General features: G+C 46.7%; 1 non-coding gene across 1 annotated transcript; it reads left to right on the top strand.

Moving 5' to 3' along the window:
• The first annotated feature begins 8423 nt into the window (after positions 1–8423).
• Positions 8424–8506, top strand: trnal-cag (transfer RNA leucine (anticodon CAG)). Its single transcript has one exon. It is a non-coding gene; the product is annotated as a tRNA-Leu (tRNA).
• The last annotated feature ends 17421 nt before the right edge of the window (positions 8507–25927 follow it).

Raw genomic sequence — 25927 nt, 5'->3', positions numbered from 1 at the left:
CCAACCCCATGCTGGCGCTGTGGAGGAAATCACAGGGCCCACCAGTGCCGCTATAAAGACTATACTTGCAAAGGCTGTAACATGAAGGGCCACCTCCAGCGAATATGCAAGAGAAATCATACTCACCGAGTCGATGAAGAGTTGGCTGATCATCCGGAGTCCAGCGACGATGAGGTGTACGTAGTGTTAACCTGCACCACCGAGAGTTCCCCGGTGAAAATGGAAGTTGAAGTCAACGATGTTCCAGTCACGATGGAGGTGGACACAGGGGCGAGCCAGTCACTGATGAATCAGGCAGCCTTTGAGAAACTCTGGGACAATCCAATCGAACGACCTAAAATGATCCCGATCGAAGTGAAACTGCTCACCTACACAAACGATACATCCCAGTCGTTGGCAGCGTGGATGTCCAGGTGTCCCATGGCGGCGAGATGCGCAGGTTACATTTGTGGATCGTTGCTGGGGATGGTCCAAAGCTATTAGGAAGAAGATGGATGAAAAAGATCACTTGGAGCTGGGAATAGCTCCAACCTCCAGCGATCGACATCCCCCATGGCCCCGAAGTTGGATCTAGCACAACACCTGAAAAACCAACCGCCCAACGCGACTGTGAGGCGACGACACAGACCGCTCAACCCAACGGCGAGATGATCCAGCCCAAACAACCAGACCTCACCTTCCAGGCTCCAGTGGCAGGACTCCGGAGAAGAAAATTCACGCAGAAGATAACTTCCTGTCTTCCGTGGCAGAGCCTGGGAAGAAAAGGATCACCGCAGTCTACCTCATGCAGAGAAAGAAGATGGCGTCTGGACCACGAGATGAAGGGCCTGAAGTCAAGATGGCGGCAGCCAGACCAAAAGGGAGCAACACGTGATGCCGAACGGCGATCAGGATTGGGGTAAAGATTGAAAGACCCTCTTAAAGAAGACCGGCAACCCATCACAATTAAAGGGACAGTTCCACTCTTTATACAGCGATGATGGTGATACAAATGTAAAAGATGTAACTGACAATTTCAAGTTTGTAAATGTAACGAATCATGATAAGTCGGGCAATTGCGGTCAGAACCAATGTATTGTGAGAGTAAACGAAGTGATGACGTGCGATGCTGGGATTTACAAGCATGCCGACAAAACCAAGGGCAACCTCCCATCAGCACCCAGGTCCCGCGATCATGTAGCCTGCACCTCCGGGACCAATGTGATACCCCAGGGAGTGTGGCCACACACAGAGGGAGCATACCAGCTGCAGGGCCAGTGATCAGCGGACGGCAAAGGCACCACGACCGGTACCCTGCCCCCGATCGGCTCCACCTCTCTGGCCACCAGGGCCAGTACTGGGAGCGAGCGGATATCACCCTCCTGCCCTCCCAACGGGACCTGGGATGACCAGGCTCCCACTATCGCTGAAGAGCAGCAGGGAGACACCGCACCCTTCAAAGGAGGACAGGGAGGCCACACGCTCCTGTGGCTCTGCCCATCACTAGGCAACGGCAAAGGCTCTGAGACTCAGCCAGGTGAGCGATCTGAGCCCACCCAGCTGGCAGGGGACACAGCGCCACCATCAGACAACCTGGACACAGTCTGGTTACTCTGGAACTAGTGTCCTCACCCACCTGCACCTACACAACCCAGGGGCAAGACTGTGATACCACGTATGTACCTTACCTGTAAAATGTACTTGTTCCACTACTGTAGAACCCAAACAGTGATGTAACTAATCCGATGTTTTTTTTGTTCTTTCTGTCTGTACAGGTCTGCACATGCAGGTGTTGAGCCACACACATGGTCTATGTATGGGGGGGGGAGGGTGCGGGGGGGGGGAATGGATGTATGAAGCCATGGACACACATGGATCACACCCAGAACCCACTAAACCCCCACTGCAACCTCCAACCATCCACTGCTGAACATTTCCCAATGTCGTGGCAATAAGGACTTGCGGGTCCACAGGGAGAGAACCAAGCCAAAGCATCGACAAGGTGCAAGGGCTTTGGGCACTCAAGTCTCGGGCCAGAGCACACAATGCAAAGGCCAGTGGCACAAGACTTTGGGGAGAGTGATGTTGTGTCTGTTTAATATAAGTATACTCCCTGTACACACAATGTACAGTTACATAAGACTACTGGATGTATCTTCACACTGTATATACGATGCCTGTACCACCAGAGGGTGCAACTGGTGGAGATCTTGTGGTCGCCGGTACAGGACAGGTAACTAGGTATAAAACGGAGCTCACCATAATGTCCCCTCACTCAGGAGCTGCAATAAATGGACTCAGGTCACCACAGTTCAAGTACAATACCTTGCCTCATGGAGTCATTACTTGAGTGCTTACAGACACAATAGAAAGAGATTAAACATTAAATGGTAGGACATTGAGAATTGTAGAGGAACAAAGCGACCTGGGAGTGCATGTCCACTGATCCCTTAAGGTAGCAGGCAAGGTGGATTAGCTGGTTAAGAAGACATACAGAATGCTGGCCTTTATTAGCCGAGGCCTAGAATAAGAGAGCAGGTGGATTATGCTTGAATATAAAACACTGGTTAGGCCACAGCTGGAGTACTGCCTGCAGTTCTCGTCACCACTTTACAGGAAGAAGAGTGATTGCACTGGAGACTTACAGAGGAGATTTCGAGGATGTTATCGGGAGTGGAGAATCTTAGCTATGAGGACAGATTGGATAGGCTGGGGTTGTTTTTCTTGGAACAAAGTGGGCTGAGGGGAGGCATCATTGAAGTGTATACAATTATGAGGGGCCTTGATATAGTGGACAGAATGGGCCCATTTCCCTTAGCAGAGGGGTCAACAACCATGGGGCATAAAATTTGAGTCATTGGTAGAAAGTGTAGGGGTGATTTGAGGGGAAATTTCTTCACGCAGAGGGTTGTGGAGGTCTGGAACTCACTGCCTGAAAGGGTGGGAGAGGCAGAAACTCTCACCACATTTAAAAAGTGCTTGGATGTGCACCTGAAGTGTCGTAACCTGCAGGGTTATGGACCGAGAGCTGGAAAGTGGGATTAGGCTGGAGAGCCTGTTACTGGCCGGCACGGTCACGATGGGCCGAAATGGCCTCCTTCCGTGCTGTAAACTTCTGATTATATAATTCGATGAAAAATAATCACCAAACGTGGGCTCGCACCTCTGACCCTGAGATTTAGAATCTCATGATCTACTGACTGATTTAGCTGGGCTTCTGCAAAATGCACCTTTTTGTCGTTGATTACAGCTTCGCCTCAGATGTTTAAACTTGCTGTCGAGGAACTGCCAGGATCTTCTTGAATAGTGGACCAGGCTCGAGGGGCCGAATTGCCGACTCCGGCCCCTAATCCTCACATGCTTATGATCTTATGACATTTCACAGGAGAACAAACTCGCCCCTGAGCATGCATGAGGAGAAAGTTCCAGAAAATAATCCCGCCTGGTGAGCTTTCACATGTGAGGCGAACATGTTAACCGCTACACTGCGGAAACATCTCCACTTTCAGCACCAGGTCAGACGGAAGTGTTAAGCGAGCAGGTGGACTGCAAAATCCCACTTTTTAGGCGTTGGTCGTGGTGTCAAACAATGAGTTTCACTTAATGATTAAAAACAGGAAGTGTCAGAAGTGTGAGGTGAACCCACACCTCCAGAGGAGACTGCGACCTAAACACTGAACCTTGGACCGCTCGGCCATCCTGACTATTTAGGGCAATATGTGGCCAACTACAGGTTTACTTTGAACTTTTGTGTCCTGTCCCATGAAATAAATGAGGGCAGCAGGTGTATCTCTGCCTGACACCGGGGAAACAGTGAGACAGACCTTGGAGTAAGGGTCTGGTTATTGCCAAACAGCAAAGAAAATATTAATTCCCGAATTACCCTGAAGAACAGTGACCTCGACGTGATCTGGGGTCAGACGCACTACTGTTACGCCACGAGGTCGATACAGCACATCGGAAATGTTTGACTACATGAAGGTTTCACAATACAAGGGGCTTTAAAATCCCCGCCCATTCCCACCGGGTGTCAGAAGCAGCGGTTACCTGCCAGTCACCGTATGTTTTTTTGTTCAACTTTTGTGTTGCTTTCACGGGATTGCATCATTAATTAACCCGTCACCTTCTTTTGCAGAATGAAAGAAATGCTAACTGAGGCAGAGTCGATACTTCAACCATTTTTTTCTGTGCTTTGCATAGAAACATAGAAACATAAAAACAAAGAAAACAGGTGCAGGAGTAGGCCATTCGGCCCTTCGAGCCTGCACCACCATTCAATATGATCATGACTGATCATTCACCTCAGTACCCCTTTCCTGCTTTCTCTCCATACCCTTGATACCTTTAGCCGTAATGGTCACATTTAACTCCCTTTTGAATATATCTAACGAATTGGCCTCAACAACTTTCTGTGGTAGAAAATTCCACAGGTTCAGAATTCTCTGAGTGAAGAAGTTTCTCCTCATCTCGGTCCTAAATGGCTTACCCCTTGTCCTTCGTCTGTGACCCCTGGTTCTGGACATCCCCAACATCGGGAACATCCTTCCTGCCTCTAACCTGTCCAATCCCATCAGAGCTGTATATGTTTCTCTGCGATCCCTTCTCATTCTTCTAAATTCCAGTGAAGAAAAGTCTAGTTGATCCAGTCTTTCTTTACATGTCAGTCCTGCCCTCCCGGGAATCAGTCTGGTGAACCTTCGCTGCACTCCCTCAATAGCAAGAATGTCCTTCCTCAGATTCGGAGACCAAAACTGTACACAATATTCCAGGTGAGGCCTCACCAAGGCCTGCGTCCGCGCACATGCAGAGGCTGAATTCCAGGACATAGTCGACGTATTTACTGAGGCGTATGAAAGCATGGGCCTTACGCGAAACATCCGTAAGACAAAGGTCCTCCACCAGCCTGTCCTCACCGCACAGCACTACCCCCCAGTCATCAAGATCCACGGCGCGGCCCTGGACACCATGGACCACTTCCCATATCTCGGGAGCCTCCTATCAACAAGAGCAGGCATCGATGACGAGATTCAACACGGCCTCCTTGCGCCAGTGCAGCCTTCGGCCGCCTGAGGAAAAGAGTGTTTGAAGACCAGGCCCTCAAAACTGCCACCAGGCTCATGGTCTACAGGGCTGTAGTAATACCTGCCCTCCTGTAAGGCTCAGAGACATGGACCATGTACAGTCGACACCTCAAGTTGCTGAAGAAATATCACCAACGATGTCTCCGCAAGATCCTACAAATCCCCTGGGAGGACAGATGCACCAACATCAACAGCCTTATTCAGGCTAACATCCCCAGCTTTGAAGCACTGACCACACTCGATCAGCTCCGCTGGGCAGGCCACATAGTCCGCATGCCAGACACGAGACTCCCAAAGCAAGTACTCTACTCGGAACTCCTTCATGGCAAACGAGCCAAAGTGGGCAGCAGAAACTCTACAAGGACACACTCAAAGCCTCCCTGATAAAGTGCAACATCCCCACTGACACCCAGGAGTCCCTGACCCAAGATCACCCTTCTGGAGAAAGTGCATCCGAGAGGGCGCTGAGCACCTCGAGTCTCATCGCCGAGTGCATGCAGAAATCAAGTTTAGACAGCAGGACCTGTCCCACCCATCCCTTCCCTCAACGACTATCTGTCCCACCTGTGATAGGGTCTGTGGCTCTCGTATAGGACTGTTCAGCCACCAAAGAACTCACTTTAGGAGTGGAAGCAAGTCTTCCTCGATTCCAAGGGACTGCCAATGTAGATTCCAAAATTCATGGAAACCCCCCAGTGTTTGGACTCACTGAAAAAGAAATTCGATTTAGGACTATTAAACATAAAGTTTGGGATTCTAAAAAGCATATGGAGGAAATCTACAATTCTTAAACCAAGTTTGGGATTTTAAAAGGCATGTTTGGGCCTGTGGGGAAAAGCTGCAGTGACAGAAGGGTGGGATTTAGAGTTTGGATATTGTAGCTAATCAGTTTGTCTTGGGGAGCTGTTTAACCGTAATCAGGCTCCCAGAAAACATTAGCATTTAAACAATCGACCACGGAAGAAACATTATCCACCCCACCCACAGGACCCAAATATCACATCCATATTCCAACACCTTTTCAACATGTATGGAAATATCTGGCTCAGCCCAGACTTCCCGAAGCCAAAGCAGTGCTATTACAATGGACAAGAGTTCATCAGTTCATAAAGAAGGAGTATCACCATCCCAAAATCTATCAACACCAGATTAAAACATTTAATCAAGTCTCAGTTAGCTAGTCTGCCAAAACTTATACAAAGAAGACCACTTAAAATCAATGGGCAGCAAAACTTAAACAAAAGAAACATTAAATTTGGCACGAAGATTAAGCAGCCTCTCAGAGTATAACTGGGAGCCTATCGTGCCAAGAGCAATCTATTTTTCTGACCATTACTTTGGAACAACAAGATCAAGATCGAGAGCACACGGCGAGAAAACACAGGAAGAGACATCACGACATCGGAGAAAAGAACTTCAAAAAACCAATCAGTGGAACATCAATACCAACTGACTTGGTAACAGGCATCAACCGGACCACCGCGACCGACGGACACAACCAGGAAAATCAACCACTAGAAAACCGGGGTCCACGCAAGTTTTCCACTCTACATTTGTGCCTCGACTGTCCAGCTGGTAAAAATTACCGAAACAACTTAAAACCCGATTGATGACAAAGGATACCGGCTTCGGGACAGTCAGAATACTTCGTCACAGACAAGGCACCGGAAGGCTGGAAGGTAGATCACACCGGTTGTGGGAGAGCTGGTTGGTGGTGACATTGAAGTTTCTGCAGTGTGCGGGACCAGACTGCTTCCACACATCCACAATGAATGTCCCACCCTTTATTTGGGAAAAGTACAACTGAGAGTGAACAAGTTCCATCCCGGTCAGATCAATCTGAAGATTTAACTGACTGACACCCTTGTTTGGGATTTTAATGTCTGGAAGCATGTAATGCTTGTAGCTCCACACTGTGGATGTGGACGTATTGTGTACTGAAACTGTACAGTTAATCATTAAACAGAACAGGCTCTTTCCGGAGAGTTCCGAGAGAGCAGCCTGCATGTTAGGAAGCTGTGTGTGCTGTGCTCTGTGAAGATATCACAGGGATGTTTTGCAATATGTGCATCTATCAGTCTCTGTGGTGCAATGGATCAGTGCGTTCAGCTTTTAACTGCAAGGTTGGTGGATCGTAGCCCATTCAGGGACAAAGCCTTTAATTGTTTTTCCCTGAGGATTCGGTGCCATGCATTTCCAGGTTGTCATTGTGCGTTTTGGCTGCACGAATATATTCCGCCACCATTGCCAGCTGTGCTGTTATCAAGTTATACCAACTGTTACTTGCATTTTCGTGTGGTTGTTCATTGTCTCGTCGCCAATTGATACGCTCATAATAAAGAATGAAACTGAGTACTGTGAACAATGAGTAAGTGTGACATTAGCTCCTTTAATAAGACTCCAGAGTGCTTATATACCATGCTCCCAATGGATGCTGGAATCCCTTGGGACTCCAACAGGTCGGCCCTCTGGTGGTGGTGTGATACAGATCGCCAAGGGTTAAATACAGAACACAAGGTGTGTACGGAAATCAACCATCAAAAGCCCTCTCATTAACCACAGGGGTTTCCGGCAATTTTCTGATCGCAAAGCGCTTTCAGTCCTTGTCCTTAAAATTGTAGATGTGGAAATTGGGGAGTTTAATTACTTTGAAAGGAGAACATTGTTGTTTGGTGCAGTTCCGGTCAGAGAATTGTTTGTGAATGGAACTTTTTGCAGAGAGAGGGATTGAGCATTTCAGCTTGTTGCTGAACACTTCTCTCTGGGCACTGAGCTAAGCAGCAGTTTCCGTAGTGTAGCGGTTATCATGTTTGCCTTACACGCGAAAGGTCTCTGTTGCGAGCCTGGGCGGAAACATTATTTGTGAAGCAAAAACTTGTCTGCAATAAAATTGAACAAAAGCAATTAAGGGTACATTGTCGCATGAGCAATGAACATTTTAAAACTAATCTACTCAAATACAGAGTGTGTAAAATCAGATTGGGGATAAAACTTCATCAAGGGTTAAAGTTTCACTAATTATTAAAGTTCAGTTATTGAAATTTCGATTGTCCCTTTTTGCATTTCTTTCATTCTGCGAAACAACACTATCGGTTTCTTCCATCAGATCTAAGTTGCATTTGAAACCCACAAACGGCTTATTAATTATTCGCTTGTCCCCAGTGCCAGAGCTCAGAGGGTTATTGTTCATCCCTGGGATGCAAGCTACCTCAGACCCGGGCCAAACCTCCCCGTGCACCGAGCACAGGCTCAGGAAAACCCCGGGGGAGAGGATATCCCGATAACTGGCCCTTCCAGCAACACTGAACAAGCGCCTGGTCTGAAACTTTCCCGAGTAATAACTTGTAACTGAAGCATCGAACAGTCAGGATGGCCGAGCGGTCCAAGGTGCTGCGTTCAGGTCGCAGTCTCCTCGGGAGGCGTGGGTTAAAATCCCACTCCTGACATTCAGTGTTTTTAATTGCAAACTCATTTGTTTTGACACCACTCTGAAGTGCTTTGGGACATCCATCTAACATAATAAAATTACTCCACTTCAATTACAAACGGTGATATCAAAGTTACTTCCCAAACCGGGAAACGATCCCGGGTGGCCGTAGCGAAAGGAATGGTTTTGTGAAGCATTGAAAGGTGCCCGATAAATATCCCGCACTGCTAATTTAAACTCACGGTTATAATTTGTTTCAGTGCAAAAGAAGGCAGGCTCGAAGGACCAAATAGCGGACTCCTGCTCCTGGTTCTTGTGTTCTTATGCAGAGCACAGAACAGATGATTAAATTATCAGCTCTCCCTCAGTTCGCATTTCTTTCATTGTGCAAAAGAAGAAAATGGGTTCATTAATGATGTTTTCCTGTGAAAGCAACATTCTTCGAAACCCCAGAGTGAATTGGCATATTCTACACAATCTTTCATCATAGGACAGCCCTCTCATCCCAGGAATCAATCTGTTGAACCTCTGTTGCACCACATCCAAGGCAAGTGTGTCCTTCCTTAGATAAGTACTATGGGCGAATATCCTGTTTTTCTGCTGATTCTACTTCCTCCACCTTTGATAGTCCTTCTCTGTACATTCTGTATTCTGCTTGTTTCTCTACTGAAATATGAGCCTGAAGTTTATCACAAGCTTCCGTTTTTGTGTTTTAGTTGATCTTCATTCATCCACCGAGCTGTAGCTAGCTATCATGCTATTTCTGCACCCTGCATGAGAACGTGTCTAGTCGTTACCCGATCTATCTCCTTTTTGAATGTCTCCCAATGTGCATTTACTGTTTTACTGAGAAATCTTTGGTTTCAATCTACCTGGGCCGGATCCCTTGCAACTCAAAAAATTAGTCCTCCTACAGTTGGGTATTTTCACACATGATTATACCTTCTCCTTTTCCATAACTACTCTAAACCTAATGATATTGTGATCACTGTTTCCTCAATGCTCCTCCACAGAAACATGCTCTACTTAATCCATTTCCGAGATCCAGAACTGCTTTCTTCCCCATCGTGCTGGAAACATACTGATGGAGAAAGTTCGAATACAGATTTCAGGAAATCCTCCCCTGCATTTTCCCTTTGCATGGTTATTTTCCCAGTTTACGTTGAAGTCCCACATTATCACGACAGATCTTGAATCTTTCTGCATTTTACCTAAATTTACACCTCTTTATCCTTCCCACTATTAGGTGGCTGATAAAATAATCGCTCATCTGACTTTCTACAGGCACATTCATTTAAAAAAGAATGTCGGATGGGAATAGGGCCACAAATCGATGAACAATATTAAATCACATGAAGCGATGGAAAAATTACATAAAATATGAAATAATTACTTTGCCTCTGTATTTACCAGGGACACAGGGCAGATGGACATGACGGTGGAATAATGTATGGGAAATTATATAACTGCAATAAGTAAAGAGGAGAAATATTAAATGAACGAACCAAATGAAAGGAGGATTGAACCCCTGGTCTGGATGGATTTCATCCATACACTTTAAAATAATTCAGCGAAGAGATAGCAGGAGCACTATTACAAATATTTAATGATTAGTTTGAAAAATGTGTAGTGTCAGAGGAATGGCGGATAGCTAACGTAATACTTTTATTTGAGATGGAAGATAGAACATGTCCGGGGAACTATAGACCAGTCAGTGGAACTTCGGTGGTAGGATAATAATGGAATCCCTACTAAAGTAGAGAATAGAAGAATATCTATAAACCAAAAATATAATTATGTATAATCAGCGTGGATTCAAAAGCAAAAGTCTTGCTTGACCAACTTCTTTGATTTCATTGAAGAAGTAACAGGGAGAGTAGACCAGGGTAATGTGGTCGATATAATATACTGAAATTTCCAAAAAGTCTTTGATGAGGTACCACATATTAGGATAATGAATAAGGTCAGAGCTTGCGGTGTTAGAGGACAAGTCGTGGAATGTATAGCGAGCTGACCCCAAGACAGAAAGCTGATATAGGACTGTTATTCTGAGTGCAGAAGGTGTAAAGTGGGCTCCCATGAGGATCAGTGTGGGACCAATGCTGTTCACAATTTAAATTGTCCATTTAGACTTTGGAATCAAAAAAACAATTTCTACACTTTCAGATGAGGCCAAATTGGGGTGGGGCTGATAGACATTATTAAGGAGGACTGCAACAAACTACAACAAGACATTAATAATCTTGTAGACTGGACATTGAATTGGCAAATTCAATCCAACACAGACAGAGTGAGGTCATGTAATTTGGTAAGAAAGATAAGGTCAAATACTACGTGAGAATAAGAATCTAAGTGAGGTCAAGGAGCAAAGGGATCTCAGAGTAGAAATACAAAAAAACAGTAAAGGTCGTGATGCGGGTTATACATCCATAAAAAGAAAATGGAGCACCAAGGGTTAATTCAAGACGGATAGTGTTGAAAAGTAGTGAAGTTCTGTTGAACTGGTATCAAACTTTCTTTGGACCACACTTGCTGTACACTGTACAATTCTCATCGCCGTGTTATAAGAACATAAGAACATAAGAACATAAGAATTAGGAACAGGAGTAGGCCATCTAGCCCCTCGAGCCTGCTCCGCCATTCAATAAGATCATGGCTGATCTGGTCGTGGACTCAGCTCCACTTACCCGCCCTCTCCCCGTAACCCTTAATTCCCTTATTGGTTAGAAATCTATCTATCTTTGACTTCAAAACATTCAATGAGCTAGCCTCAACTGCTTCCTTGGGCAGAGAATTCCACAGATTCACAACCCTCTGGGAGAAGAAATTCTTTCTCAACTTGGTTTTAAATTGGCTCCTCCTTATTTTGAGGCCGTGCCCCTTAGTTCTAGTCTCCCCCACCAATGGAAACAACCTCTCTGCCTCTATCTTGTCTAACCCTTTCATGATTTTAAATGTTTCTATAAGATAACCCCTCATCCTTCTGAACTCCAAGGAGTAAAGACCCAGTCTACTCAATCTATCATCATAAGTTAACCCCCTCATTTCTGGAATCAGCCTAGTGAATCGTCTCTGTACCCCTTCCAAAGCTAGTATATCCCTCCTTAAGTAAGGTGACCAAAACTGAACGCAGTGCTCCAGGTGCGGCCTTCCTAATACCTTATACAGTTGCAGCAAGACCTCCCTGCTTTTGTACTCCATCCCTCTCGCAATGAAGGCCAACATTCCATTCGCCTTCCTGATTACCTGCTGCACCTGCAAACTAACCTTTTGGGATTCATGCACAAGGACCCCCAGGTCCCTCTGCACCACAGCATGTTGTAATTTCTCCCCATTCAAATAATATTCCCTTTTACTGTTTTTTTTTCCCCAAGGTGGATGACCTCACACTTTCCGAAATTGTATTCCATCTGCCAAACCTTAGCCCATTCGCTTAACCTATCCACATGTCCTTGCAGCCTCTCTGAGTCCTCTACACAACCCGCTTTCCCACTAATCTTAGTGTCATCTGCAAATTTTGTTGCACTACACTCTGTCCCCTCTTCTAGGTCATCTATGTATATTGTAAACAGTTGTGGTCCCAGCACTGATCCCTGTGGCACACCACTAACCACTGATTTCCAACCGGAAAAGGACCCATTTATCCTGACTCTCTGCTTTCTGTTCGCCAGCCAATTCTCTATCCATGCTAATACATGTCCTCTGACTCCGCGTACCTTTATCTTCTGCAGTAACCTTTTGTGTGGAACGTTATCGAATGCCTTTTGGAAATCTAAATACACCACATCCATCGGTACACCTCTATCCACCATGCTCGTTGTATCCTCAAAGAATTCCAGTAATTACATGGCCACTATGGTCAGATGTTCGACCCCAGTCAATGAACGACACTCAATACAGTTGTACAATGACAGATAGTCCCAGTAATACAGATTCAGTCCGGTCAGATATTGCAGTCTGCCCAGTGCCTCTCAGCTCTCACAACCATATTGTGACAGCGAATCCCAGTAAGAAAGAGAGCTTTTAGTGCCGAGGGCAGGTGCAAGTATACAAAGTGTTCCAACAACAGCAATAACTTCATAATTTGCATGTCTGCAGAGTACAGAGTTACGGTTTCTGTTAAAGGAACGGCATAAATGAGCAGTGGGAATTTGGCTAATGTGGACTTCCGATTTTTTGAAATTATGTCACTGCCCCTATCATTTAATGGTCATCACTACATTGTCAGATACAGAACAAGGCCAAATATGGATCACACACAGAGTTACACAACGTCAATGAATATAATCACTGACCAGGAAGAGCAGTGACTGCAAGGATCACGTAGAATATTTTATCAATGATGGAAAATGTCGCAGGCATTGTCATGTATTCAACCAGCATTGTAACCCATGTATAAACTGACCTAAGTTGTACACCGTGAGAACACTGACCACTAGGTGGGAGACACTCCTAACCTGGACCTTCAGGTATAAAAGGGGAAGCTCCACCCACCTTCATCACTTGAGTGCTATGGAATAAAGGACAGGTCACAGACTGACCTACTCTCAAGCATAGGCCTTGTGTGCATTTATACTGTGACGTAAGGACCTATCAATGGCGACAAGAAACTGGGATTTAAACCACGCGAGCATGGCCACTAGCAGAACAGACGAGAGGTACTGTGTTAAGGAATGGTTGGGACTGAGATTCAACATTGTTAAAGCAGCACACAGTTCTCCAGGCAGACAAGGGCAGTCAGGCATGCCCCAACATGTTGTCGAACCCAGAGGGGGAGTTCGACAGAGACAATGGCAAGCTAAACAGTGATTCACGCCATTGCAAGGGACAATACTGCCAGTAATGGGGCCATCAACACCTGTTAATAGTGCACTCAAGAACAATAACAGGGGCAGTCAGGGACGATCAACTGGAAAGGGACCTTTAGTTTCAAACCGTAACTCATGCTGGAGGCGTGGAGGCATACATTCAGCCGGAGTTTGCAGAGATGAGCAAAATGCCTGCAGAAATTGCAGAAATGCACACTGGGGGAAATCGCTGGAAGCTGAAGTTCAGCGAGTTCATGTGGAGCATGTATACAGTTCATACACCAGGACGCCACCAATATTGATGAAAGTGCTCCTCAATGGCATCCCAGTATCAATGGAGTTAGACACGAGTGCCAGCCAGTCCCTGATGGGTATCAAACAGTTCAAAAAGTTGTGGGCATCCAAGGCCAGGAGGCCAAAATTATCGCCGATTGACGCACAGCTACGGACTTACACCAAGGAGATCATTCCGGTGCAAGGCAGCGCCACGGTAGTCGTGACCCACAAAGATTCAGAGAACAGGTTGCCACTCTGGATTGTCCCATGGGACGGCCCCCACTATTGGGGAGGAGTTGGCTTGCTGTCATGAACTGGAAATGGGGCGATGTCAATGCAATTTCCTCTGTGGAGCGAGTATCATGCTCACAGGTCCTGGACAAATTTGACTCATTATTTCAACCCGGCATTGGCACTTTCATGGGGGCCAAGGTAATGATTCACATAAACCCGACGCCAGGCCAGTACAACACAAGGCCAGAGCGGCGCCGCACGTGATGCGGGAAAAGATGGAAGGCGAATTGGACCGCCTCCTGAGGGAAGGCATCATCTCGCCAGTCGAATTCAGTGACTGGGCGAGCCCGATTGTGCCAGTGCTCAAGGCGGATGGGTCAGTCAGGATATGTGGCGATTACAAGGCCACCATCAATCGGGTGTCACTCCAAGACCAGTACCCACTACCGAGAGCGGAGGACCTCTTTGCGACGCTATCCGGTGGCATACTTTTTTCAAAATTGGACCTGACCTCAGCTTACCTGACCCAGGAGCTGGCGAGTGAGTCGAAGAAGCTGACCAACATCACGACACACTAGGGGTTGTTTGAGTACAACAGATGTCCGTTCGGGATTCGCTCGGTCGCCGCGCTCTTCCAACGAAATATGGAAAACCTCCTCAAGTCGATTCCAGGGACGGTGGTTTTTCAGGACGATATCCTCATTACTGGTTACGAAACTGAAGAACACCTCCACAACCTGGAGGAGGTGCTACGCAGATTGGACCGGGTAGGTCTGCACCTGAAAACTGCGAAGTGCGTCTTCCTAGCTCCAGAGGTAGAATTCCTGGGGATGAGGGTAGCAGCAGACGGGATCAGCCCAACTGCATCCAAGATGGAAGCGATCCAGAGAGCAGCCAGACCCCGTAACACGACGGAACTGCGTTCATTCCTGGGGCTCCTGAATTATTTTGGCAACTTTCTTCCCAAATTGAGCACGCTGCTGGAACCGCTGCACGTGCTCCTATGCAAAGTCGTGAATGGGTCTGGGGGGACAGCCAGGAAAGGGCTTTTAATAGAGCACGCAATTTGTTATGTTCCAACAATCTGTTAACGCTATATGACCCATGTAAGAAACTTGTGTTAACGTGCGATCTGTCGTTCTATGGTGTCGGGTGTGTGTTGCAGCATGTCAATGCCAAGGGTCAGTTACAGCCGGTAGCTTATGCCTCCAGAAGTCTGTCCCAGGCAGAAAGGGGCTACGGGATGGTAGAAAAGGAGGCGCTCGCATGTGTATATGTGGTAAAGAAAATGCACCAGTACCTGTTTGGCAGGAAATTTGAGCTGGAGACAGATCACAAACCCCTAACGTCCCTTTTGGCCGAAAACAAGGCCATAAATGCAAACGCATCGGCCCGCATACAGAGGTGGGCACTCACGTTAGCTGCCTATGACTACGCAATTCGGCACACACCGGGCACTGAAAACTGCGCCGATGCACTCAGCAGGCTCCCACTTGCCACCACTGAGGGGGCTACCGAGCATGGTGCTGAGATGGTCATGGCTATTGAAGCTTTCGGAAGCGAAGGCTCACCAGTGACAGCCCGTCAGATTAAAGTCTGGACAAATAGAGACCCGCTATTGTCTCTAGTCAAGAAATGTGTCCTGAATGGGGACTGGGCAGCCACGTACAGGTCATGCCCTGAGGAATTTAAACCATTTCACAGGGGCAGGGATGAACTATCGATTCAAGCCGATTGCCTACTGTGGGGAAACCGCGTAGTCATGCCCCAGATGGGCAGAGAGGTGTTCATCAGAGAACTCCACAATGGGCACCCGGGCATTGTCACGATGAAGGCAATTGCCAGGTCACACGTTTGGTGGCCAGGGATAGACGCAGATCTGGAACTTTGTGTTCGCAGGTGCAACACATGTGCCCAGCTGGGCCATGCGCCCAGGGAAGCCCCCCTTAGCCCCTGGCCAAGCCTTGGTCACGCATTCATGTGGACTACGCAGGTCCTTTCATGGGGAAAATGTTTTTGGTTGTAGTAGACGCCTACTCCAAATGGATCGAGTGTGACATTTTAAATTCAAGCACATCCTCTGCCACGGTAGAAAGTCTACGGGCAATGTTCGCCGCCCACAGTCTAGAGGACATCTTGGTCAGTGACAATGGCCCGTGCTTCACAAGCACTGAATTCCAGGACTTCATGGCAGGCAATGAAATTAACCATGTTAGAACGGCACCGTTCAAGCCAGCCTCAAACAGCCAGGCAGAACGAGCAGTGCAGATAATCAAACAGGGGATGCTCAGATTCCAAGGGGGTTCCCTACAAACCTGCTTGTCACGCCTCCTGTTGGCCTATAGATCCCGACCACACTCGCTCACAGGGGTTCCACCCGCAGAGCTACTAATGAAAAGGACGCTCAAAACCCGATTATCCCTTATACACCCCAACATGAAAGAAATTGTCGAGAGCAGGCGCCAGTCACAATATTACTACCATGACAGGAATGCGAGGGCATGATGTATTGATGTAAATGACCCTGTTTTTGTCCTCAACTACGCTGCAGGGCCCAAATGGCTCGCAGGCACTGTGGTTGCCAAAGAGGGAAATAAGTTTCTGGTAGTTAAACTTACCAATGGACAAATCTGCCGCAAACATGTGGATCATACAAAAAGGAGGTTCAGCAACCCCATAGAAGAAGCAGAGGAAGAGAACGATATAGAGTTCACTCCACCACAGGTGACCGAACACCGGAACCAAAGGGAGGAGAGCCCAGTCACTGTGGGCAGTCCGGACAGGCCTGAGAACTGCAAACAGCAGACGCTCAGGCCAGCGCCCAACAACTGGAGCCCCAACTCAGGCGCTCTACAAGGGAGCGTAAACCACTAGAGAGACTCAACCTGTGATCCCAATAAGACTTTGGAGTAGGAGGTGATGTCATGTATTCAACCAGCATTGTAACCCATGTATAAACTGACCTAAGTTGTACACCGTGAGAACACTGACCACTCGGTGGGAGATACACCTAACTTGGACCTTCAGGTATAAAAGGGGAAGCTCCACCCACCTTCATCACTTGAGTGCGAAGGAATAAAGGACAGGTCACAGACTGACCTTCTCTCAAGCATGGGCCTCGTGTGTATTTATACTGTGTAGTAAGGACGTATCAGGCATTTTCTGTGTTCAGCGATGCTGCCTCTTCATGCTTTCGGCAATCTCTCTGAATTAAACTCTGAAATATTCCTGGAGCCTTTCAATTATATCCTGTGGGCTCCCCACTGGGACAGTCAAGATGCAACAGAGTTGAAATTAGTTTCTGTTGTTTGAACAAACACATTACGGCCGCTGATTTGAGTCCCTCATGACATAGAATATGTTTAAATGCAAAATTCCGAAATTGAAGCTAAACGTCCCAAAACTGGAAAATGTTGATCAGACTTATTATATAATGTAATTGGAAATGATGCTCTCTCTCCAATGGCCGTGTTCCTTCAAACACAATCAGACACATTGTATTGATTGTACATTGTTCTGATGAATGTTTTGCACTCTTCTGTGTTAATTCAGTGATTACTTTCCAAATGTTAGCTGGGTCTCTCGGGTCTGCTCTACTTCACTGCGGTGTGCGGCTACCTACTATAACTCTGGATATGTAATTCTCAATTAACGTGCAGTGCTCATTTTACTGTCGAACACTCATTTGTTCTAACTTAGAGTCAGCAATGAGTAAGGATCCATTTTTCCACAGCACCTCAAACAAATACAGCATGTCAAATCAATTAATGAAACACCTCGAACTAATAAAATAAGGTGCAATTTTCCCTCATAGTATAAATCTTAAATATACGGTTTCATTCTGGGTAATCTGCGATATACGCCTTCAAAGGCAATGGGAAAACATCGCCAGGGTGCAAAATAATTTGTTCTGGGCTCTGCATGTTTGTAATGTAGACAAATTTGCTGCTGATACAAAGATATGGTGGGAAAGCAAGTTGTGAGGAGGACGCAAACAATCTGCAAAGCGATATAGATAGGGTCAGTGAGTGAGCAAAAAATTGGCAGCTGCAGTATAATGTGGGAAATATGAGGTTATTCACTTTGGTCGGTAAAACAAAAAAAGCTAATAATTACGTAAATGGGGAGAGGTTACAAAATGCTGTGGAGCAGAGGGATCTGGGAGTCCTTTTACAGAAGAACATAAGAAATAGGAGCAGGAGTAGGCCATACGGCCCCTCGAGCCTGCTCCGCCATTCAATAAGATCATGGCTTATCCGATCATGGACTCAGCTCCATTTCACTGCAGCTCCCCATAACCCCTTATCCCCATATCATTTAAAAAGCTGTCAATTTCTCTCTTAAATTTATTCAATGTCCCAGCTTCCACAGCTCACTGAGGCAGGGAATTCCACAGTTTTACAACCCTCTGAGAGAAGAAATTTCTCCTCATCTCAGTTTTAAATGGGTGGCCCCTTATTCTAAGATCATGCCCTCTAGTTCTAGTCTCCCCATCAGTGGAAACATCCTCTCTGCATCCACCATCTCAAGCCCCCTCATAATCTTACACGTTTCGATAAGATCACCTCTCATTCTTCTGAATTCCAATGAGTAGAGGCCCAACCGACTCAACCTTTCCTTATAAGTCAACCCCCTCATCTCCAGAATCAAACTAGTGAACCTTCTCTGAACTGCCTCCAAAGCAAGTATAGCCTTTCGTAAATATGGAAAACAAAACTGCATGCAGTATTCCAGGTGTGGCCTCACCAATACGTTATACAGCTGTCGCAGGACTTCCCTGCTTTTATACTCCATCCCCTTTGCAATAAAGGCCAAGATACCATTGGCCTTCCTGATCACAAAAAGTTAGCATGCAGATACAGCAAGTAATTAGGAAGGCAAATGGAAAGTTGGCCTTTATTTCAAGGGGGATGGAATATAAAAGTACGGAAGTCCTGCAACAACTGTACAGAGCACAGGTGAAACCACACCTGGAGTACTGCGTACAGTTTTGCTCTCCTCATTTCAGGAGGGATAAACTTACATTGGGGGCATTTCACAGAAGGTTCACAAGGTTGTCTTATGAAGAATGGTTGAACAGGTTGGGATCTACCTATTGGAGATTAGCAGAGTGAGAGATGATATCTTTGAAAGGTGTAAGATTCTGAGGGGGCTAGACAGGGTAGATGCGGAGAGGATGTTTCCCCTCGTGGGGGAATCTAGAACGAGGGGACATAGTTTCAGAATAAGGGGTTGCCCATTTAAAATGGGGATGAGGAGGAATTTCTTCCCTCAGAGGGGCGTGAATCTTTGTATTTCTACCCCTGAGATCTGTGAAGGCTCGGTCATTGAATATATTTAAGGTGGAGGTAGACAGATTTTTGAACGTAATGGGAGTCAAGGGTTAGGCGGAGATGGCAGGGAAGTGGAGCTGAGGCCAAGATCAGATCAGCCATGATCTCACTGAATAGTGGAACAGGCTCGAGGGGCTAAATGGTCTCCTCCTGTTCCTATGTCCCTCTGTGTAAGGTCTGGGAAACACACGGTGGTGATCTTTGGAAACTTCAACAAAATGGTGTTGTTTTAAAGTGGATGCAGAAACAAAGTGACCGAGAGATTTACACACAGCAATATTTGAAGGTGGGTAGACAAGTTGATAAGGTTATTAAAAAAGAATACAGGACCCTTGGCTTTATAACGTGAAATAGATTACACTGGTGAGGAACTTACACCAAAGCTTTATAAATCCCTGCTTAGGCCTCAGTTGGATCCTGTTTACAGTTCTGGGCTCCACAATTTAGGAAGGATATCGAGGATTTGGAGAGAACATAAGAAATATATAAGAAACATTTTCTGTTGTTATTGAAAACACAAACACAGGTATTCATTGAAATCCAATCCGTAGGTGGCCACACACAGATTGAAGAGAGCCAGGGAGACCGACAGAATCGGGAAACATCGGGAAATGGACAAGAGATATTGACAAGCACTAAAACCGCTTTGAGACCAGACAATTGCGGGAACCCCTGTGGTTAATGAAAGGGCTTTGGATGGTTGGTTTCCTGACACACTTGTAATGTGGGAAAAGATGTGCCCAATCACCCCCACATGGACCTCAACTCTTTCAGAAGCAAGAGAGTGTGTAACCTGGGTGTATAACATAAAGTAATGGGGTCCTTAACGATTAAAGCCCATTATTAATTCTCTCACACACTTCAATTATGTTTATGAAATGAATTGATGGAAAATTCAAGAACTGAACTTTAATGAGTTAAGGAACTTTAATCATTGATGAACTTTTATCCCCTATCTGATTTTACACACACTGTATTTTAGGAGAGTGAGTTAAAATGCCCATCGATCATGATACAAGGAACCTGGGGCTACTTTTAAAAATATATTCCACAGAAAAATATTCTCCAAAACAATGTTTCTGTCCGTGCTCAAATCGAGGATATTTCAAATGTGTGGCGAACGTGATAACCGTTACACGACGGAAACCTCTGCTTACACCTCGAAAAAAAGCATCCTGCAGCGCTGCCTCACTTCCCAGCAGCAGATCAAAGCCGCAAACAAACCCATCGATTATTCCCACTTTCCCACCTCCACAGATACTGCCCGACCTGCTGAGTGTTTCCAGCATTTTCTGGGGTTGATGTGCGTCGCTTTCAATCTTTGAAATTTCACCAAGCAAAGAAACGGTCAATCGAACTGACCCTGTAAGCAATTTCTTCGCGTTTATTCACAGGAATATCTGCAGTCGGGAGCAGAAAAGGAATTAAAACCGAATACCGTCTTCGGGACAATCAGAATACTTCGTCACAGACAAGGCAGCGGAAGGCTGGAAGGCAGATCACACCGGTTGTGGGAGAGCTGGTTGGCGGTGACATGGAAGTGTCTGCAGTGTGCGGGACCAGACTGCTTCCATACATCCACACTGAATGTCCACCCTTTATTTGGGAAAAGTACAACTGAGAGTGGACAAGTTCCATCCCGGTCGGAGCAATCTGAAGGTTTAACTGACTGACACCCTGGTTTTGGATGTCGTGCAGTGTGCACTTACGTCAGTCTCTGTGACGCAATGGTTTAGCGCGTTGGGCTATTAACCTAAAAGTTGGTGGTTCAAGCCCACCCAGAAGCGAAGTTTTTAACACTGTTTTCCCTGAGGATTCGGTGCTGCACGGTTCCAGTTTGTCATTGCGCGTTTTGACTGCACAAACATATTCCGCAAACATTACCAGCTGTGCTGTTACCCAGTGAGTTCCCACTCCAATACTTTTATGAGCATTCAGTTCAAGTGTAGAGTTTCAGTGTATACAGAACTGTACAGTGATATCAGAAAATTTTACAAGGTTGTGGGACATTGTGTTTTGTTAATATTGAACCACGAATATGAATCAATCCATTTTTTACAATATTTAATTGAGCAAGTTTTCAAAATGTTTCCACCCAATTTTGAACCAGGAACTTTTCGCGTGTTCGGCAAATGTGACAACCACTACACTACGGAAACACTGCATTTGAAGTAATGTTAGGAACATAACCAGAGCTTTAACCTACACAGCTGGACTATACTTCAGGAGCTTGTTTTACGAGAATAGAAAGACGGTGCTATATTTAGGAAGGCTGTGAGTGTGGTAGGAATTGATCCAGTGTTTCCCAGACTTTACACATAGGAACAGGAGCTGGCTATTTAGCAGCGAGTGGTTAGGATCTGGAATGTACTGGAGGCAGACTCAATCTTATCTTTCAAACAGGAGTTGGATAAGTGTCTGAAGGAAAAACAATTGCAGGCCTCAGGGGAAAGAGCGGGGGAGTGGGACTCGCTGAGAGTCGGCACGGGCTCGACGGGCCGAATGGCCTTCCGTGCTGTAACCATTCCATGATTCTATAAGTTAGTGGCACATTTCATAGTGTGGGTGGAAGCAGAACATTGCAAAGGGACATGGATTGAGTCGGCAAAACAAGAAGCATCTGATTCAGGAGATTCCGGTGAGGCGGAAATTCGGGAGTTTAATGAATTTGAAAGGAACATTTTTGTTTTGTGCAGTTTTGGTCAGAGAAATGTTTGTGAAAGGAATATTTTGCACAGATGAATGCAGCATTTAATCTTCTGCCTTAACACTTCTTTCTGGGTGTCGGGGTCACATTTCTTTTCGATGTCATTCTTCCAGAATTGATATTTCCTTTGCTGTTTCACAATAACCAGACCCTTGCTCTAAAGTCAGTTGCACTATTTCCCCAGTCTCCTGTTGATGTTACCAGCAATGAACATTTTGAATCAGATCCCTAAAGCACAGTGTGTAAAATGGGACATGTTTTAACAATTAACGTGGGGCTCACACCCCTGAATCCAAGATTAAGATTCTCATGCTCGACCGATTGACCGAGCCGGGCTTCTGCCAAATGCACCTTTTTGTCGCTGATTGCAGCCAGGCGCCTGTTGGCTCCGCCCCTGATGTTTAAACTTGCTGTCGAGGAACTGACAGGATCCTCTTGAATGGCGGACCAGGCTCGAGGGGCCGAAAGGCCTACTCCGGCTCCGAATCCTGACATGTTTATGATCTTATAACCTTTCACAGGAGAACAAACTCGCCCCTGAACATGCATGAGGAGACAGCTCCAGAAAATATTCCCACCCGGTGAGCTTTCGCTTGTAAGTGTAAGGTCCTGACCCTGCAGTACAGACTCAGACGAGGCACATGCTGAAGTCAAGGTCACTCTGGACCTGCACCTTTATTTCACAGCTCTCAAGTGCCACACTTGCATGAGACCTGCCTTTATATACCTGTGTGGAACAGGTATGCAGTGTCTCCTACAAGTGCACCTCTGGTGGTAACGTATGCTTGTGGTTACAGGTCATATCTAGTTACAGTCATGTATAGCATGGTAAGATACAGTTATATACAGTAGTGTGAGATACATGACATCAAACTCCCCCAAGGTCTTATTGTCTTTATAGATTCAGACTCTCAGGTGGTCTACGCTCTCGCGTGGAGCGTCTTAGTTGTGGTTCAGTTGTTTGCCTTGGTGCCTGTTTTTCTTTAAGTGTGATTGCTGGTATCTCGCCTGGGCTGTCTGTTGAGACTGCCCTTTCCTCATGTTGTTCCCTCTGTCTGTCCACCAGGTGTGGTGTGAGTTCCATACTGTAGTCTGCCTCTCGTCCTGCAGTATTGTTGGTGAATCTACTTTTTACTTGGTCTACATGCCTCCGGCAGGTTTGGCGATTGTCCATTTGTACAACCAGTAGCCTGTTTCCTTCCTTGCCTGTTACTGTCCCTGTACGTCATTTGGGACCCCTGCCATAGTTTAGCACAAGCACTTTGTCCCCTATCTCATTCCACCTCCCCCTCAAATTTAGGTCATGGTACTCAGTTAGCTTCCGGCGCTTAGCCTCAACAATTTCATGCATGTCTGGGAGGATTAACGAGAGCCTGGTCTTTAAGGTTCATTTCATTAATAGTTGCGCGGGGGGAACCCCAGTCAACGAATGTGGACGAGATCTGTATGCCAGCAGCAGTCGCGACAGGCGGCTCTGCAGCATGGGACCTTGGATTCTGAGCATGCCTTGTTTAATGATCTGCACTGCTTGCTCCGCCTGGCATTGGAGGCCGGCTTTAACGGTGCCGTCTTAACGTGATTTATGCCGTGGTCAACTATAAATTCTTGAAATTCTGCGCTAGTGAAGCACGGACCATTATCACTGACCAATATGTCAGGAATTCCGTGCATTGCAAACATGGTTCTCAGGCTCTCCACAGTGGTGGATGTAGTGCTCGAGTTTAAAATGGTGAACTCGATCCATTTTGAAAATGCATCAACGTCTACGAGGAACATTTTGCCCATGAATGGGCCCGCATAGTCTACATGCACCCGCGACCACGGTTTTTGTGAGCCAGGGACAGGGGCTTAAGGGGGCCTCCCTGGGGGCATTACTGAGTTGGGCACAAATGGTGCACCGACGGATGCAGAGCTCCAAGTCCGCGTCAATGCTAGGCCACCAGACGTGGGATCTGGCTATGGCCTTCATTAGGACGATCCCCGGGTGCTCGCGGTGGAGCTCCCGGACAAACGCCTCTCAGCCTCGCAAGGGCATAACTACTCGGCTGCCCACATCAGGCAGTCTGCCTGTAGTGATAGTTCATGCCTGCGCCTATGGAAAGGTTTGATCTCCTCGGGGCAGGCATCGCGGGTCTCTGCCCAGTCACCTGTTAAAACGCATCTTTCGTCCAGGCTCTGATTTGGAGCGACATCATGGGCGAACCTGTGGATTTAAAGGCATTGATTGCCATGACCATCTCACAGTCCTGTTCGTCCGAACCTTCTGTGGTCGCCAGGGGTAGCCTGCTAAGTGCATCGGCACAGTTGTCTGTGCCTGGTCTGTGCCTTATTGTGTAGTCGTAAGACACCAGCATGAGTGCCCACCGCTGAATGCGTGCCGAGGCTTTGGCGTGTATTGCCTTGCACTCAGGTAGCGGGGACGTGTGGGGTTTATGGTTGGTTTCTAACCCGAACTTGGCCACGAAAAGGTATTGGTGCATCTTTTTGACACCGTACACGCACGCGAGCTCCTCCTTCTCAACCATATCGTACCCGCACGCCGCCCGCGAAAGTGACCTGGAGGCATAAGCAATGGGTTGTAATTTACCCGCATCATTGACATGCTGTAAAACGCACCCGACCCTGTACGCTGACGCATCACATGTAAGAACTAATTTTTTACCTGGGTCAAAAAAGGCTAAAACACTGTTGGAACATAGAAGATTGAGTTCTTTATTGAAGGCGCGTTCTTGGGTGTCCCCCCAAAACCAATCTCACCCCTTTCTGAGTCGCATGTGGAGAGGCTCCAGCAGCGTCCTCAAGTTCTGCATAAAGTTCCCAAACTAATTGAATAGCCCGAGAAAGGCAGGCAGTTCCGAGATATTCCAGGGCCTGGGTGCCAGACAAATTGCTTCGGTTTTTGATTCTGTTGGGCAGATTCCATCAGCGGCAATCCTTCTGCCCAAAAATTCAACCTCAGGCGCGAGAAACAGACACTTGGATTTCTTAACTCTTAGGCCTTCTCGATCCAATCGACTTAGTACTTCCTGCAAATTGCGGAGATGGGAGTCGGTGTCCCTGCCCGTGATGAGTATGTCATCTTGAAACACAACCGTCCCCAGGATGGACTTGAGCAGACTCTCCATGTTGCGCTGGAATATAGCAGCTGCCGACCTGATGCCGAATGGGCATCGATTGTACATAAAAAGGCCTCGATGTGTGTTGATGGTGATGAGTAGCTGAGACTCTTCGGTCAGTTCTTGCGTCATATACGCAGATGTATGATCTAGTTTCGAGAAAGGTTTTCCTCCAGCCAACGTGGCAAATAGGTCCTCTGCTCTGGGCAGCGGGTATTGGTCCTGCAGGGAGACTCTGTTTATGGTAGACTTGTAATCCCCACAGATTTGTACGGATCCATCAGGCTGCATGACGGGGATGATGGGACTTGACCAGTCGCTAAATTCCACGGATGAGATAATGCCTTCCCGCAGGTCCAGTTCGTGTTCAATCTTTTCCCTCATCACATAAGGCACAGCTCTAGCCTTGTGATGGACCGGTCTGGCATCCTGTGTGATGTAGATTTTAACTTTAGCCCCTTTGAAGGTACCCACACCTGGCTGAAAGAGATGTTCAAAATGACTTAGAACTGTAGAGTGGTGTGAGATACATGACAGTAAGGTGAACGTGTGAACGGCCACACTGCGGAAACATCTCCACCTTCAGCACCAGGTCAGACGGAGATGATGAGCGAGCAGGTGAACTGCAGGATCCCACTTTTTAGGAGCTGATCGTTGTGCCAAGCAAATGAGTTTTGCTTAATGACTAAAAATAAAAGGTGCTAGAAGTGGGATTCAAACCCACACTTTCAGAGCAATTTGAACACAACAGCTTAGACCGCTCGGCTGTCCTGACTATCCAGTGCTGTATATGGCCACCTGCAGGTTGATTTTGAACTTTTGTGTCTTGTCACAAGAAATAAATGAGGGCAACAGGTGTTTCTCTGCCTGACACCGGGGAAACAGTGAGACAGACCTTGGAGCAAGGGTCTGGTTCTTGCCAAACAGCAAAGAAAATATTAATTCCGGGATTACCCAAAAGAGCAG

The sequence above is a fragment of the Pristiophorus japonicus genome, unplaced genomic scaffold (assembly GCF_044704955.1).
Source record: "Pristiophorus japonicus isolate sPriJap1 unplaced genomic scaffold, sPriJap1.hap1 HAP1_SCAFFOLD_75, whole genome shotgun sequence".
Lineage (NCBI taxonomy): Eukaryota > Metazoa > Chordata > Chondrichthyes > Pristiophoridae > Pristiophorus > Pristiophorus japonicus.
The sequence above is the reverse complement of the archived record's forward strand: the minus strand, read 5'-3'. Positions and strand labels throughout refer to the sequence as shown.